This window comes from Aulonocara stuartgranti, assembly GCF_965226115.1.
Source record: "Aulonocara stuartgranti genome assembly, chromosome: 7".
NCBI classification, from domain to species: domain Eukaryota; kingdom Metazoa; phylum Chordata; class Actinopteri; order Cichliformes; family Cichlidae; genus Aulonocara; species Aulonocara stuartgranti.
In genome coordinates this window covers 16,531,098-16,543,586 of record NC_138945.1, presented here as the reverse complement: position 1 = coordinate 16,543,586, position 12,489 = coordinate 16,531,098, and the positions used below count along the sequence as shown (strand labels likewise).

General features: G+C 43.7%; 1 long non-coding RNA gene across 1 annotated transcript; it reads right to left on the bottom strand.

Annotated features, from left to right (window-relative positions):
* Window positions 1-4,951: 4,951 nt before the first annotated feature.
* LOC309709749 lies at window positions 4,952-11,415 on the bottom strand. The gene is made up of 2 exons (XR_014277592.1): window positions 11,364-11,415; window positions 4,952-6,068 (listed from the first exon to the last, which is right to left on the bottom strand). It is a non-coding gene; the product is annotated as an uncharacterized lncRNA (long non-coding RNA).
* Window positions 11,416-12,489: the final 1,074 nt, after the last annotated feature.

The window sequence follows — 12,489 nt, the reverse complement described above, 5'->3', positions numbered from 1 at the left end:
TAAGTGAATTTATAAATATAGCACACATCATCTGCATCACAATGTGAGGTCATTTTTGACCCACTCTTCCAACAACCTGTGTCCCTAAAAATGCAACGAAACAATTAAATATAGTTATTAGATTTATTTCAATCGCCTAGTGCAAATAATCAAAATAATTACAATATCAGTGTGAATCCAAACAACTGCTGCTCTCTGACAGATAAAGAAATGAAACAAAAATTGATTCAGAGCTATAAAGCTTTGAAATGTGCTTTAAATTTCTGTGAAATAACATTTGATTATGGCTTCACAGTGCAACACACCAACATCAATCATAAATAGCAGTGTGAACAACAAACACGCAGAGTGCCTCAGTAATTCAGCTGAGAGCAGAGGGAAACCAAACACAGAAAGAGGCTGTGATTTTAAAGCAATTGTTCTGTGATTGAAGTACTCTGCTCCCCAGCCCCAGGCTTTCAAATAAAGCCTGATCCCTCTTCCCCCATATCCTCCAAAATGTTTTAATGAGACCAAATCCTTTTAACTCATGCCCGAACTGCCAGAGTTATGGATATAACTGTGTTTGGTTGTGTGCGCGTGTGTGTGTGCGTTTGTATATGAGAGTTCTGAACACTTTCTCCTTCTCCTGGAGTGAAAAGGGAAGAGCAGCAGTTTCCTCTGGAGGGGAAATCACATCAAAGACATCAAAAGATCCAAAAAGGTGATCCAAAGATCCAATTTCAGACCAAATGAGCATTATCTCGCACGACCAACCGTCCGTGACCACCGCCTAGCTTAACCCAAATACACCGAAATGTGTCCGAACTCTGAATAAAATGTTACCAAAATATTACTTCCTGACAGACTTTAAGCTTATCCTGAGCAGCAGTCCTGATCTGAGTGCAAAACTATCACCAAACTGTGGTCGGGATAGAAAAAATCTGAATGACTCTTAGATGTCATATAGTCAGCAGGCGTTTATCATCAACAGGAAATTTAATTTCAGTGTAGCAACTAAGTATTAAAATAATAATAATTAGCCTCAGCACAAACAAACACATACGGGTGGTACTAGTCTGTGCTCGGCTGTATAAGGAGGAAACGTTTTCTTTTTCTACACTTTCAGAGTAATGTGGAATTTTCTGAGGAACTGTTGCTTAGCACTGATGGTTATCATTCACAACAAAGAAACAACACACTGAAAGGGGATGTTCTAGAGGCTAGAAGTGAAGTAATGTTGATAATACATAGCTTAGCTATTTGCAATGATAGCGCCACAAATATATAAACCTCCATAGTTATTATTAGCCATACCATTAATATGTGAGTTGGACAGTCCAGTATTTCAGTCTGTATTAAATATTTCAAATAGTATTGAACAGCCTGCCACAAAACTTTCCTCCAGCACCACTTTGAGGTTGACATGTGGTTCAGAGTACAAAATACTTAAAAGTTTGAAATAGTTTAAATCATGAGGTGTATTTAAAACTATTTTTACATAACTAAACCTCTCAACGTCCTTTAGAATACCACAAAGTTGTGTTTAAATACTCATTTATCCAAGAGTTGTGTGACCTCCATAAATTCATCATCTTGTTTTAATGAAATATCTTGCTGAATCGTACAGATAGTGTCAAATCAGACTCCTACATGCAATAACAAGTTCTTATAAGTTATCATTCAGTCTTCAAGCATTCCTTCACAATCATATGATCTGTGAATGAGTATTTCATGGGAGAGTGAGAGAGAGGTGAGATAAAATGCCATTTCCTAAGAGAATAACATAATAACATATTCCAATTGCTCTGTAACACAAACAATATGCAAGCTGTGTACCATTGTAATTAAGAATATAGCTTTTAATTCAACTAGGATTGTTTTGAATACCATTTTTTGGGCTCCAGAGATTCACTGGTAATTAGCAGCGAATGTTCAAATGTTCATCCAGCAGAGCCAATGGGGTTTGTTCATGTTAATGGAGAGTCCTCTTCACGCACTAAGGTTAATTATGGAGTTCCACAGGATTCCCTGCTAGGACCAATTCTGTTTACATTATGGATGCTTTACCTTGGCAGTATAATTAAAAGCATAGCATGCAGTTTCTCTGCTAAGCAGATTATGCCCAACTTTATCTATCCATCAAGATAGATTACACACACCAATTAGTTAAACTGCAGGAATGTCTTAAAGATATAAAAATGTGGATGACCTCTAATGACCTCCTGCTTCTACATATTACAGTGAATATGTAGATCTGCTACCCTCCATTTGCGCAATATCTCTAAAATGAGAAACATCCTGTCTCAGAGTGATGCTGAAAACTAGTTCATTAGTTTACCTTACAATATAAAGCACCTTGAGGCAACTGTTGTATGATTTGGCGCTATATAAATAAAAATCAATTGAAATGAATTAAATTAAAAATTGAAACAATCAGTTTGCAAAATTTGTACCCATGTTAATGACCACAAAATCACTGCAATTTTTAATTTTACAATTAGTTAAAACAACAAAATGGACCTTTCAGCTTTTCATATACTTTGAAAGTGTTTTTTTTGGAGACCCTTTGAATGTGCCTGTCTCTAAATCACTTTGGGTCAACTTTTTTTTTTTTTTCATTTTTAATGTGCTATAGCTATAAAATGAAGACGTTATAGTCAACGCCAGGAGGTTCAGACATTTTTTATAGATTATGTTTGAGCTATATTTTTTTTTATTTCCCAAAAAATAAATTCTTTGTGATGACCGACAGCCACCAGTGATGGATGACCCAAACATTTGACCAACAAATTCAGCCTTCTCTCAGGCAGCTGTGTCTGCAACTAGTGGTAAATGACCCCTCATAGCTATAATTGCCAGTTCCCCATAGTGAACAGGCAGATGGAAGTGACTGACCTTTTTTTCACCTAGTTTAATGACCAAGGAGGGCCAACTCACTATCTGTTACCTGCTGCCTCCGCTAATGCCAAGGAGAATGTTATCAAAGGAATGAGCCTGTCAGACTGTGGCAGGAAGTTCATGGTCCAGTGGAAAAAAGGGATAGATGAAACTGAAAATATGCATGTGAATTCAAATTAACCATGTTAAAGGATAGAAGATGGAGAACCAGCTTCAACAAAACAACGTTGGTGAAGTCTGGAGAGGCCTCAGAACCATCTCGGGCCACAAACAGCAGAACTCTCTGCCTGGGAGGGATGTGAGATGGGCAAATGAACTGAATCATTTCTTCAACAGATTTGACTCAGCCATGAGGCAGTCTGCAACATCGGCTGCAGACTCACCCACCCCCACTGCTGCTGTTCCACCTCAGACACTTCACACCTCCTCTATTCACCCTGCTCACTCCCCCCCACCCCCAACAACAGCATCCAATACACACTCAACACAAGGCTCCAGCCTGTCTCTCTCAACCACCCAGGTTAGGAGGGAACTGAGGAGGATTAATGGCAAGAAGGCAGCGGGCCCAGATGGCATCAGCTCGAGGGTCGTCAGGTCCTGCGCGGACCAACTGTGTGGGGTGATGGAGCACCTCTTCAACCTGAGCCTGAGGTTGGGAAGAGTCCCACAGCTCTGGAAAACCTCCTGTGTTGTACCAGTGCCAAAGACTTCACGCCCCAAGGACCTCAACAGCTACAGGCCGGTGGCTCTGACATCCCACCTGATGAAGACCCTGGAGCGGTTGGTCCTGGCTCAGCTTCGGCGCCTAATAAGCTCATCACTGGACCCACTTCAGTTTGCCTACCAGCCTGGCATTGGAGCGGATGATGCCGTCATTCACCTCCTACATCGTTCCCTCGCTCACCTGGAGACCGCTGGAAGCACTGTGAGAATCATGTTCTTTGATTTCTCCAGTGCCTTCAACACCATTCTTCCCTCGGTTCTAAAGGACAAGCTGGTGAACTCTGGAGTGAACCATCACCTCACTACCTGGATCCTGGACTACCTCACCGACCGACCACAGTATGTGAGGACTCAGGGCTGTGTGTCGGACAGGGTCGTCTGCAGTACGGGGGCCCCACAGGGAACGGTTCTGGCTCCGTTCCTCTTCACCATCTACACTGCAGACTTCTCCCACAATTCCACCCAGTGCTTCCTGCAGAAGTTCTCTGATGACTCTGCAATAGTCGGCCTCATCACTGATGGGGACGACAAGGAGTACAGAGGTCTGACCCAAGACTTTGTGGACTGGTGCCAGCTGAACTACCTCCAGATCAACGCCAGTAAAACCAAGGAACTGGTGGTAGACTTCCGCAGGCACAAGCATTCTCCACTGCAACCACTGAACATCCAAGGTATGGACATTGAGGCTGTGGACAGCTACAGGTACCTTGGTGTTCATCTGAACAACAGACTGGACTGGACTCATAACTCAGACGCCCTCTACAGGAAAGGGCAGAGCAGGCTGTACCTGCTGCGGAGACTCAGGTCGTTTGGAGTGGAGGGCCCACTCCTGAAGAAATTCTATGACTCTGTTGTGGCTTCTGCTATCTTTTATGGCGTGGTCTGCTGGGGCGGCAGCATCTCTGCTGGGGACAGGAAGAGACTGAACAGGGTGATCCGAAGGGCCAGCTCTGTTCTAGGATGCCCTCTGGACCCATTTTTACTCAGTTGTATATAGTATTTGTATTTGTATTCTATTTTTATCTTATTGTATATTTATTTTATTTTATTCTACTGTATACAGTATTTTATTTTATTCTATTCTGTACAGTTGTGTACTGTATTTATTCTTATTGTATTCTAATTTTTGCCTCATAACTTTTGCACTGTCCACTTCCTGCTGTGACAAAACAAATTTCCCACGTGTGGGACTAATAAAGGTTATCTTATCTTATCTTATCTTATTTCCAGTTAGTTTTAACTTGGGTCTAATTTTGTCATTTGGCTATCATTCTTCCTACTGTTAAGATTCAATATTGAGGAAGGGTACAAGAGGTGATCGAAGAATAACCACACCGATCCGGCCGGGTGAAGTCAAACGATGATTTTAATGAATACACGCGTGGGAAGACAACTCTGTACGCAGACAGGAAGTAGTCTTCGACTTAATCAAAGCATGAACAGATATTTTATAGCATCAGGGTTTGTTTACTGACGCCCCTTCATGCGTCACAGATACATTTTATACATAGATCAGATCAACATCATCATGACTTTTCACCTAGAAAATCATCTTCTATTTTCATGACTAGCCCTTCCTGTCTACCTTTCAGTTCTTGTCTTGTTCCTCTTTCTTGCCGAGACACCAAGAAACGGTTCCTCTTTTACCAAGACAATTTTGCAGTTACAGCCAAACATAACTAACCTCTCCTCTAAATAAATCTAATTTAAAGTGTGTGTGTGTGTGTGTGTGTTGACCTCACATGCTCTTTGTGTCACCTCTTCACCTACTGTCTGTGTCTCGTCCTCAAATGCTCTTTCTCAATTCACCTGTTGCACTTCTGACCTTTTACCAGACCAGAAGCTCACTGAGACTATGTGTATGTCTTCTACTAAATAAATGTTTTAATCAAGAACCTCTACTAAAACCTTAATATAAAATGATCTGATATATAAGTGTTTTGTAAGCATGTATTGCGATTCCTTCTATGGCTCCAAGTCACTTGCACAATAGATTGTCCGAACATCGCGCCGAACAAAGCTTCCGACCCCCAATTAATTGACCGAGCTCCAACTCTTTAATAAGCACAGATATGCATTGTGTATAAAATAGTCATAACTGCTTAAGGCCTTCTTAAAGCTATCTGTTACATTGTTAAAGCCTCGTCTTAGCCTGCGGCTCAAAATAACTTCCTGCTTTCACTTCTGCATACAACTTCCTGTCAGCCTGCAACTCAGTCTTTCTGAAAGAGACACTGTTTAAACCTTGGAATGCAATATCCATGCTGCAGATTATATTATTAATGCAATGACAATTATTTAACAATAACAGTAAAATAATTTCCCTCCTCGACACTCCCCCTTTTGACCTCTGGAACACCAGAGGTCACAATACATTGTGTCCTCACGCAGACCCTTCTCTGGTGGTCTCGAACCTCGAGATCTCCAGGATCCTCGCCCCTCCTGTGGTCGCCGAGATCGATCTTCTGCAAAGGAAACAAAACACCTTTCCTGCATCTCCCTAACTTATCCTATCTGGGACTCTTTAATCAAAAGCCTGATCCTAATTATCTTCTTAACTTATTGACTTGTATTTATGTATACTCTTCAACGTTACTCATCACTTTAAAATTCTTTTAAGCGCTGGTTTCACGTCCAGTTGCTCGCTCTACTTTCCCTTATCTGATCATCAACATCCTGTGCACAAGTTGTCGCTGCTGCAAGTTAATCTACTCCAAAAGAAAACAACCACTTTAATCAATTAAGTTTAAGCATATAAGCAATTACTCCTGTATACATTTCATCATAGCTAAATGCTGCCTTGAAACAACTCCTATGTGTTAACACTAACTTCATTTTAAAACCTCACATTTCCTATGTTATCACCTGTTTTGGTATAACCTTTTTATTTCATTTTGCTCCCTTTAATGTAACAATACCTTCTAATTCTAATGTATCAGACTTAACCAAAATATATGCTATCCTTCCTCTTTGGTCCTTCTTTAAGTTCAGTTAAAAGCTAAATGAATTTAGGGCCTTTTGCCTGGAATCAATACTGTCATGTGTGTTTCATAACTCTGTGTCTGTAAGCGTGTGCAATCCTTCATGAACTCATATTATCCTCACAGTAGATTGGCTAATCATAGCGCTAGCCAAAGGCTCGTGACCCTCCAGAGACAAATTTGAGCCACAACTCCTTTAAAAGCACAAAATGCAATATGTATAAAATAGTTATAACTGCACCTGAAATACAAAGTTAACATCATCATAAACATCTTATGGTCATCAAAGCAATGGGCAGGGCTGCGACCCAATTTAGCCCTGTCTGCGCACAAATTTTAGCCAACTTGTTTTTCAAATTTAGGTTCATCCTCTCTATGCTTCGGGCCATCCAGTCAGAACATCCACACACACCAACAAATACCTCACCCCACCTGGGCCTGTATCAATCATGTCGGTATAATCAATCACGACCTCTTCTCCTGGCCTTCCTGGCATGAGAAACTTACCAGCTTCAGGTTTTACTGCTGGCTTTGGGTTGTGTGCCCCACAAATTAGGCACGTTCTGGCCTTTTCCAGTAACATCCTTCTCAAATCAGGATGCCACCATCGGCACAAATTTCTCTCCATCTGTTTCACTCCCACGTGACCAAGCCCGTGAGCCTCATTCACCTTTTGTTCCGCCATTTTGGCCGTTAAAGCGGGACGCCCATCTGGCCCCCTCCACAAACCGCCATCTTGCCAGGCTCCTTTGTTTTCCCACACCCCCTTTTCCTCTGGGGATGTCTCCTCCTGAGCCTGTCTAACTTCTTCCATGCTGTTAGTGCTAACCTCCTCTTCTGGGGTTACCTGCACCAGTTGTCTCTGTCCTTTGTAGCCCGCTGCTTCCTTTGCGGCTTCGTCAGCTTTCTGATTTCCTCTTGCCACCATACTGTCTGCTTGTGAGTGGCCTTTGCATTTTATAATACTTACCTCGTCTGGGTCCTCCAGGGCCTTTTTGTGACAGATGGGTGCATTAGTGGCCGTTCTGAACCCGGCTCCCTTCCACTGAGCCAGTTCCAAACGCATATGCTGAGTCAGTGTAGATGTTCACTCTCATGTTTTTAGCCAACCTCAGGGCTCGAGTTAGGGCTATCACTTCAGCTCTCTGGGCTGACTGTTGTCCCTCGATTTTTCCTGCTTCTTTTGCTTTCTTAATACAGTCATGTGGTTCTCCTGACCCCATTAGGTCTGCCATATTTATTCCTTCATGTGTGAATATCAGATTTGGCGCCTCTAAAATTTTGCTGAACCTTTGTTGCGTCAGTGGAGTCATTGTGAATGCCTGTGAGTTCACATAGGCCACTACACTGTGTGTAGTAAGCACTTTCAGTGGGTGTTCCCTCACTATATGTGCTGTTTTCTGAATTATCTTTGCTACTCCTGCTGCGTGTTGTGTGCATGTGGGATGCCTTGCTTCTGTTGAATTTAATCTTATGCTGACATACATAAGTACATCCCTACCTCCCCCTTTTTTCTGAAACAACACACCATTCACAACTCCCTTTGTTTCTGAAACATCAAGATAAAATGCCTCATCATAGTTAGGTGTGGCCAGATCTGTGGCTCTTGACAAATCCTGTTTTAGTGAAATGAACGCTGTCTCTGTGTCCGGCGTCCAAGGCAATTCAGCCTTCAGATTTCGAACACCAACTTTCTTGATCAGGTCCCTTAAAGGGGCCGTTTTACCCGCATAGTTCGGAATGAACTGCCTGCTGTAACCTGTCAAGCCAAGAAAGGAAAGCAACTCCTTCACAGTTCTTGGTTTTGGATGTGTCAGAATTTGGTCTCTGTGTGTGTTCATTAACCCCACTGATCTGTGTGCGATCACCCGGCCCAGGAATGTTACCTCTGGCCGGACCAACTGCAGTTTTTCTTTGCTCACTTTGAAGCCACACTCCGCCAATCTGTTCAACACCACGAGCGATGCTGCCGTACAGGCCGCTGCTGACGGGGCTGCAATAAGAAGATCATCAACATACTGTATTAATGTACAGCCCCCTGGCAGTTGACATGGGGACAATGCCTCTTTCAACACCTGATTAAAAATTCCTGGTGAGAGTGCAAAGCCTTGTGGTAGGCGTGTGTACCTAAATTTGCGGCCTCTGTATGTAAATGAGAAAATGTCTCTGAGTGACTCGTGCAGTGGGAGACAAAAGAATGCATTCGCTAGGTCAATACATGTGAACCACTTTTGGTCTTCAGTTTTGTGCTTCTATTATGGTCTGTTAAATGGTATGTCAGACTTCAGCTGGAACAGGACAGGCGAACAGTTAGCTAGACCTACATCTGTGGGCCCTGCGGACCACAAAGTACCAGGCAATTTTGAGAGCTCAGCTACTGCATCAGGATGATCCATTCTTTCCCTGCCATGTATTCTGGAGATTTCTTTATGTTCTAAGATCACTGCATCGTTGGACAAACAAGTTATGCGATATATTTTACATTTTGGTGCATACCAAACATTTGGAATTTGGGTGCTTTGCCAGCATGCGTTGTCCAGCGCCCGCTTGACCATTGGTCCCAGATCTCTTGGCCCATGACCCTCGTGGACCGCCAATGTAATGTGAGGGGCTGAATCCTCTCCCACATTGTACCAAGGCAGTTGTTCATCAGTAAATTTCACAGCCGCGGCCACACCTTCTGGTCCAACATAAATGTTATGTGTTTGCACATTCCACGTCTGTCCCTCAAGATCAGACTGGAACTTTTCCCGATAGATATCGTTATCTTCCCTATCATAAAAGAGTGTAACGTGGAAAGGATCTCGCGGAGGGGAATAGACGGCCAGGCTCATTATCCAGGGTTTCCATAGCTGATAATGTCTCAGAATGCCTTCTTCCACTAGCCTCCCCCAGTAGATTTCGGCAGTGGGTTGTTCAGAGTTCTGGACTAAATATTGAGTCTTTGAAGGTGATCCCAGTTTCACAAGCAGGTCCCTGCCCATGAGATTTTCCAGGCACCTGTGAGGACACCACATATTGGTGCTTCAAAGTCTGTTTTCCCAGCTTTGTCAATGCTGGATCATCATCATTGACAGCATAGGTTCTGCCGTCCCCACGCTGTTCAGTTTCTCCGGGCTCCATCAGTATTGCTCCCCCTCCCAGCCCCAGTCGGCTACTGGGTACTGGGGGCTGGTGCTGCATTCGGGTTTGGAGCTTGATGTGCTCCCCTGTAAGCAACTCTTTGTCTTGGGCCTCCTCGTGCCTGGGGTTGATAGCCTCGCCTCTGATAATTTCGCTGCGATTCAGGGCATTCTCGGGACCAGTGTCCTTCTGCTCCACAGCTGTAACAGCCAGTCCAAGACACACTGCCAGGATTCCCCGGATTCCGAGCCCTTTGTCCTCCCCTCACGGATCCACCACGCCCTCTCTGCGGTCCACCGGTCCCCCAATTCCCTACGGGTTGACGCTGCCTTGGTGCATTGGCGGGCCAACGGTCATCAGGGTAGAGACCCGGATCCTGATCTGGCCAGTCAGGCACAGGATCGGGCTGAGGCCTTGCCACCATTATTTTCCTTGCGCTCTCTTTATCCTCTTTCTTTCTGTCTCCTGCTTTGTTTTTTGCTTCTGCCAGCTGCAACTTGACCAGCCACGCCTGGGCTTCCTCCAACTCTTTCTTTTGTTTGTTTGCCAAATCCTGTTCCTGCTGAAGTCTGTGGGTCACATGTCTGTCCCACTGCATCGAGTCTGCAACGGCAAAATCTGGATTCTTTTCCAAGTCAACTGCAACCTGGTTGGGCAGCCCTGCCAGCACTGCCGAACGAAACCACGCTCTACTTTCACCCTCCTTCCCCGGATGTATTCCTGTTCCTAACAACCATTGTTCCTTTGCTTTAGCTAAACACTCTCTGGGTGTGTTTTTAGGATCCCAAATAATTTTTGGAATGGCTCCAAAGTTAGGAGTTGGGTCCTTCTCCCGAACTGCATCTGCTAAGTCACTCTGCACCTCATGATATTTCAGGTCATTTGCATATCTGGTTGTTTGAGCTATCTGCTCTACATCTGCTAACCCACCACCCAGCATACAACGTCCGGCCAAAGTGCGAAAGTCGCCCAGCGCTAATTCTTCTCCTTCCCAATGTTCTCCCTTGGTTATTGGTGGAAGTTGTTTAACCAATGCTTCCAAATCTCTCACCTTATAGGCGCGATAAACTGGTTCGTTCTTTGGACCTGCTATTAGAGGCAGACTTAAACCAGGGTCAGGAGCTCCTTGTTCAAAACTCACTTTTCTACTCTTTGAGCTCTTAAATATGGGCCGTCTCTGTGCTTGATCTCTCTTCACACTTCTTTTCCTCAAAATTAGGCTTGTACTTGGTTGAGGTTCAGCTCCTCCATCTTCGTCCTCCTTATCATCCTCTTCTTCTGATGACGTCGCACGGTCTTCATTCTCCTCTTCTGGCCCTCCCTGCATTACTCTCTGCTTTATAACCTCCAATGCCGTTAATGCCTCTATGGACGCACGTAGGGCCTCATGCATTTGTCCATACACTTCTCCTTCAGTTTTTAACACCAAGCTCAGAGGTATTTTATCACCCAGCCCTTTCTGTTGGGATGTAATAGGTTTACTTACCTCAACCTCCATCGCTTGGCACTCTTTCTCTGCTGATTTTAATACTCCAGGGGAAGCCAAGCGAACAGCTTTCTTAAGCTGTTCGAGCTGATCCTTCAGAGGTTTGCATCCCCTTTTCCTACTAGGTGTCGCACCCGAGCTGTCAGCCATTCTCTGAAACACAGATTTACCTCTTCCAATGGCGTTGGTCGACTCCACCTTCTTGGTCTAGGTCACCCAGACACGCTTAACTTTCAGTTTCAGTCTTCATCTCGCTGTTCTCGCAACCACTGGCTCCTCTTCCCCTGCTCGGTGATACACAAAGTTTAACCCAGCACTTTAGACGCTGTCCTCGCGTTCTCAAGCGTTGACACTCAATCAAAATTATTCGCCCTCAAAGTGTTAATATATGACACCAGCAACCCTTATGCGCAACGCGCTCACCTCCGTATACTTACCTCTCCAATAGTTCCTCGGATTAGTGTTTTTTCATTTATTGTAAACCCATTAACGGCGCTGCGCGTCCCTTATATACTTTACAGCAACACACCCTCAAGGGTCCCTCAACTTGTCCCGTACTAATAAGTCTAAAACCAAGAAATCACCTTTATGACATTATGTCAAAGCTTTCTCCATGTTGCACAGCCTGCCACAGGTTTAACAAAAAATCGCTGCCCGAGAAGGCTCCCACATATCAAGGTGGTCGTTTTCACAAACTTCCAGCAGACCCTCAAATAAACAAAAACAACGACCCAGGCAGGCTTCCAGTTCAGCCTCCTCAATTTCTATGCATACTGAAAACTCATGGGGAGATTCTTCTGTCTCCCCGTGTCCTACACAATTCACCTCCAAATGATCCCCTACAATTGAAATTTCAGTGTGGAATGACGCAGAGATTAACATTTCCTTATTTATTCACTATATGTAACCTGAATTTTCTCTCTCTTATCAAATAACCAAGGTTATCTTTACAATTTGTTATTGAACTACTAATTAAGTTGCTTTTTATTGTGTCAGTGATAAACTGCCCCTAAAAAGTCCACTTTATTGCGTGCTCATTGAGTTACTTCTATCAAAACTATTTAACAAGTTCAATTTACACATACTCATTAATTTGTCACGCTTATTAGTGGCTCATGGTTGCTTAAAGCCTATGTCTGACTTGACCACAGAGTTAGAGCATCATTCAATCCTCTCCGGATGACCACTCCACTTACTCTGCATCCAGTCAGCTCATGAATTAACAACCCTTGCAGACTGTAACCCTTTTATTTTTTGTTTATGCCTTCAAATCCACCTTAAATCTTCTTTACCTAA